The sequence below is a fragment of the Triticum urartu genome, chromosome 5 (genome assembly GCF_003073215.2).
Source record: "Triticum urartu cultivar G1812 chromosome 5, Tu2.1, whole genome shotgun sequence".
NCBI classification, from domain to species: Eukaryota; Viridiplantae; Streptophyta; class Magnoliopsida; order Poales; family Poaceae; genus Triticum; species Triticum urartu.
Window position 1 is genome coordinate 375,198,725 of NC_053026.1, and position 6,169 is coordinate 375,204,893.

The window sequence follows — 6,169 nt, forward strand, 5'->3', positions numbered from 1 at the left end:
TGACTACGATGAGATTTTCTCACTCGTATCGATGCATAAAGTCTGTCTGAATCATGTTAGCAGTTGCAGAATTTTATGAAATCTGGCAAATGAATGTCAAAACTGCATTCCTTAGTGTATTTCTTAAAGAAGAGTTGTATATGATGCAACCAGAAGGTTTTGTCGATCCTAAAGGTGCTAACAAAGTGAGCAAGCTCCAGTGATACGTCTCCAACGTATCTATAATTTTTGATTGCTCCATTGTAGCGGCCAGACCTCAAACAGTCTGATCTCTGTGCATCAGTGTCATCCCTGGATCAGTAATGCTGACACGCACAGTACTTGAAGGATTTATAACAGAGTAGCAATCACACACTTATTACATCAACTTATTACAAATAATATGGCTTAAGGCCATCTAATAACGATAACAGCGGAAGGCTTGGAAGATAAGCGAGTCCATCAACTCCAACGGCATCACTGAGTATAGAACCACGACCTAAGGCACCTTACTCGTCGTCTGAAAAGTCTGCAACATGAACGTTGCAGCCCGAAAACGGGTCAGCACATGGAATATGCTGGCAATGTAACACATAGAGAGTAATGAACAGAAATAGGCTATACTACATGCATATATGGCTGGTGGAAAGCTCTATGGTTACAGTTTTGCGTAAAGCCAATTTTTCCCTACTGCAAAGGAATAAATTTTATTTAACTATCATGGTGGTTGTTAAACATTGAGAGTGTAGACACCCTCTCAATCCCAATTAAGCATCATCATTAAAACCCAACAAAATTAATTAAAGTAACATGATGAGATTCACATGATAATCCAAGTACTAGATACTCAAGACTGTCCATAACCGGGGACACGGCTAACCATGATTAGTTTATACACTCTGCAGAGGTTTGCGCACTTTTCCCCACAAGACTCGATCTCCTCCGTTGGGATTCTCGCACTACCATGGTGTTTGAGAAACGGATGACCGAGACATAGTCTTTCAGAAGCGCTAGCACCTTACGATCGGGTAGACCGTTACACCTACTTTCCCCTACATCTGCTAGTCTACCACTGTAAGAGTTCGCACAACTTAATCAACTATGCTAGAGCCCATAGTAGCTTGTGGCTGCACACGGAAGTTTCTAGTATGAATAATCTCATGATCCCTTTGAGCCTGGGTGGCGGTCCATAAAGAAAAACAGGCAATCGCTGGAATACCCAGGTGCCTCAATCCACCCAGATGTGTATTAAAGTTGCCACCTTAATAAACCATTAATTAACAATCTCACATCTGTCATGGATACACTCACCCAATCCACGTCTACTAGCATAGCATGGCAATATAAGCAAACGTAGAAGTAACTCCCAAGGGTTTGATAATAAAACAGGTAATAGGTACTACCTCATCTACTTCCCAAAACCCACAATTTAATTAGATCCTAATCATGCAATGTTTGGGGATTGATCTAATGCAATAAAACTGGGTAGTAAGAGTATGATCAAAGTGTTACTTGCCTTGCTGATGATCCGTGAAACCTAGAGATTCGAAGTAGCAAGCGGCGCACTCCGGGTACTCTATCGCAAACAAACAAGCATACAATAAGCACTCATCTAATGCACAGGTAAAACTCAAATAAGAACTAACCAGAAAGTTCAACTTAAGAACTCCGGTTTGCAAAAAGAAACAAATCAAACGAAGCAACGAAAGTCAAACGGCGAAAGAAACAAGCTTCGTTTACTAATCTGGATCTAAGTAAAATTTTAAGCAGAAAAACTTGTTTGAGTTGGTTAAACGGAAAGAGGGTTTCGAGACGAAACTCTAGGCGCTTGAATCGCCTGATTCCGATAAACGAGCGAAAAGTTATACTAAAACGAAAATCGGATCAGAAATCGTGATTGAAAATAATCGCGGAAAATCCGAGAAAAAGAAAAAATGGACGAACAGGCTAACGAACGAACGTTCGCTGTCTGCGGCTAAAGACGAAAAACCGTTCGTTAAAACGAACGTACGGAACGCAGACGTCCACGGTCCGCTTGAATTAACTAAACCAAAAAACGATCTAAAAAAATAAACCGACGGTTTTCTCTCGAAAACCGCGGCGGCTACGGGGTCTAACCTCCCGGCGGCGGCTGGCTAGGGCGGCGGCGGGGCTAGGGTTTGGGATGGGCTGGAGTGGGCTCGGGCACTATATAAAGGGGGCAGGCCAGGGGAGTCCTGGCCGAATACGGCCCGAGGTCGGTTCGCGTTTAAAAAAACATTACACGCAGAAAAACAAATAAAAGAAATACTAAACGAACTCCAAAAATCCCGAAATAAATTTTCTCCGACTTCTAAAATCAAGCCGGACAAGGTGAACATTTATTTGGGGCCTAAATGCAATTTTGAAAAATGCGCATTTTTTCCTAAATTCAAATAAAACAACGGAAAAAACTCCAAAATAAAATCTTATTTGATTTTTTATTAAATCCTCAATATTTCTTTATTTTGGGAAAGTCATTTTATTCCCTCTCACTCATTTTTATAATTGAAATAATTGAAGATAAAATAAATAAAATCAAATGATCCTATTTTCAAAATTTGAGAAAACTCAAATATGAAAATAACGAAATCCCCAACTCTCTGTGTGTGTCCTTGAGTTGCGTAGAATTTCTGGATCAGGCCAAAAGCAATAAAATATGATATGCAATGATGATCTAGTGTATAACATTCCAAGTTGAAAATTTGGGATGTTACAAACCTACCCCCCCTTAAGATGAATCTCGCCCTCGAGATTCGGGTTGGCTAGAAAATAGGTGAGGGTGGTCCTTCAGCAAATCTTCCTCTCGCTCCCAGGTGGCTTCATCCTCGGTGTGGTGGCTCCACTAAACTTTACAAAACTTGATAACTTTGCTGCGGGTTACTCGGCTGGCATAATCGAGAATATTAACTGGTTTCTCCTCATAGGTAAAATCACCTTCCAACTGAATTGCTTCCAACGACACTGTATCTCTCAACGGTATATCAGCCATCTCTACGTGGCACTTCTTCAACTGGGAAACGTGGAACACGTCGTGAACTCCTGACAATCCTTCGGGCAATTCTAATTTGTAAGCAACTTCTCCCATACGCTCCAAAACTTTGTATGGTCCCACAAAACGTGGTACTAACTTTCCCTTAACTCCAAAGCGCTTAACTCCTCGAAGCGGGGATACACGAAGATAAATTCTGTCTCCGACTTCGTAAACCGTCTCCTTGCGTTTAGAATCTGCATAGCTCTTTTGCCTGGACTGGGCTACCTTGAGCCTATCGCGAATCAACTTCACCTTCTGTTCAGACTCCTTAATCAAATCTGGTCCAAACAACTGGCGGTCTCCAACTTCATCCCATGACAATGGTGTTCTGCACCTTCTTCCGTACAAAGCTTCAAAAGGGGCCATCTTCAAACTGGATTGATAACTGTTGTTGTAAGAGAACTCTACATATGGAAAATTGTCGTCCCAACTAGATCCATAATCTAGCGCACAAGCTCTCAGCATATCCTCCAAAATCTGATTGACTCTCTCGGTCTCTCCATCCATCTGCGGATGAAAAGCTGTACTGAACTCTAGCCTGGTACCCAAAGTTTCATGCAACTGATTCCAGAACTTTGAGGTAAACTGGGTTCCTCTATCTGATACAATGCTCCTCGGAACTCCATGCAGACATACGATCCTGGTCATGTATATCTTAGCCAACTTGTCACTGCTGTAAGTAGTCTTCACTGAAATGAAATGAGCTACCTTCGTCAAACGATCGACAACAACCCATATTGATTCATAGCCTGAACGGGTCCTGGGTAATCCCATGATAAAGTCCATGCCTAGATTATCCCACTTCCATTCGGGTATCGACAATGGCTGTAGCAATCCTGCTGGCTTCTGATGCTCTACATTTACTCTCTGACATACATCACAAACTGCTACATACTCCGCAATATCCTTCTTCATTTCGGTCCACCAGAAAGTATCCTTCAAATCCAAATACATCTTGGTATTTCCTGGGTGAATCGAGTATCGTGAATCATCGGCCTCTTGTAGAATCAACTTCCCGATCTCCGGATCATTAGGCACATAAACATGGTCCTCGAACCATAAGGTATCGTGCTCATCCTCACGAAATCCTTTAGCTTTTCCCTTGCTCATTTTCTCTTTAATAGAAGCAATCTCTTTATCAGTCTTCTGAGCTTCTCTGATTTTATCCATCAAAGTAGACTGAACCTCCAATGCTGCTACATAGCCTCTCGGAACTATCTCCAAACATAGCTCATGAAGATCCTCGGCTAACTCCTTTGGTAACTCTCCGGTCATTAGTGTGTTGACATGGCTCTTGCGGCTCAACGCATCAGCTACTACATTAGCCTTTCTGGGGTGATAATGCAATCTGATGTCATAATCCTTGATGAGCTCCAACCATCTTCTTTGCCTGAGATTCAACTCCTTCTGCGTGAAGATGTACTTCAAGATCTTGTGATCCGTGTACACCTCACAATGGTTTCCAATGAGAAAATGTCTCCACATCTTTAAGGCGTGCACTACGGCTGCTAACTCCAAGTCGTGTGTAGCATAATTCAACTCATGGGGCTTAAGCTGTCGCGAGGCATACGAAACAACTCTTCCCTCCTGCATAAGCACTGGTCCATGTCCTCGACGTGAAGCGTCACAATACACCTCATAATCCTGGCGCTGATCTGGCAGAATCAACACTGGCGAGGTAACCAAATGTTTCTTCAACTCCTGGAAACTGGCTTCACATTCCTTAGTCCATTTGAACTTGGTATCCTTCTTCAACAACTCCGTCTTAGGTTTTGCAATCTTCGAGAAATTTTCAATGAATCTCCGGTAGTATCCCGCGAGTCCAAGAAAACTCCGGATCTCTCCAACTGTTGTTGGGGCTTCCCAATTTGTCATAGTGACAACCTTGGTGGGATCTACTGCTATTCCTTCTCTGGATATAACATGTCTGAGGAATCCAACTTCCTTCAACCAAAACTCACATTTGCTGAACTTGGCGTATAACTGATGTTCTCTGAGCTTACCAAGTACCAAACACAAATGTTCTTTATGTTCTTCTTCATTCTTCGAGTAAACCAGAATATCATCAATGAACACTACGACGGACTTATCCAAAAACTCCATAAACACTTTGTTCATCATGTTCATAAAATAGGCAGGTGTGTTAGTCAGACCAAATGACATAACGATATACTCATACAACCCATACCTTGTGGTAAAAGCTGTCTTAGGTATGTCCTGCTATCGAATCTTCAACTAGTGGTATCCTAATCGCAAATCGATCTTGGAAAATACCTTAGCTCCTTGCAATTGGTCGAACAAATCATTGATCATCGGTAGTGGGTACTTATTCTTGATCGTCACCTCATTCAATCCTCGATAATCAACAACCATCCTTAATGATCCATCCTTCTTTTCCACTAGAAGTACTGGCGATCCCCAAGGTGACGAACTTGGGCGAATATATCCCTTATCGAGTAACTCCTTAATCCGCTTCTTAATCTCCTCCAAATCCTTTGTAGGAATTCTATACGGTCTCTTAGATATTGGTCTTGTGCCTGGCAAAAGCTCAATCAAAAACTCAATGTCTCTATCCGGTGGCATCACTACAAAAAAAAGACACATCCGTGACATTTTGGGCCGAACGAATTTTTTTTCTGTCGTACATATGACACTTCTATGAAGATAATTGTGACAAAACCCGGTATCATCATAGATGTGGTGGGCTCCTACTTCTATGACAAAAAATCATGACAGAAAATGGGCTTTTCGTCCTGGGCGGGCCGGAGACGCAGCTGCATGAAATTCTTTGGGCCGTCCATGACGGAAAAAACCATGGTAGAAGCGAGGGCGAGGAAAATTTCGGGGAGTTCCCGGTTATGGTGGGAGGTCGGGGCCCGAGCAATGCGCGTTTCTCTCGTACACATACGCGCGTGTGTGCGAGGCGTTGGCTCTAACTAAACCCGAGCGAGGCGTTGGGCTCTAACTGAAACCAAACGATTGCACTGCAGGCTACGATTTACTGAACCCGAGCGATCGATCGATGACTGTTAACTGAACCCGATCGAGTGATTCTTCGCTACTGCTGCTAACTGAAGCCAATCGATGCTGCCTCTGGATGAACAGTGAGTGTTGCGGGGGGGGGGGGGGGTGGGGGAA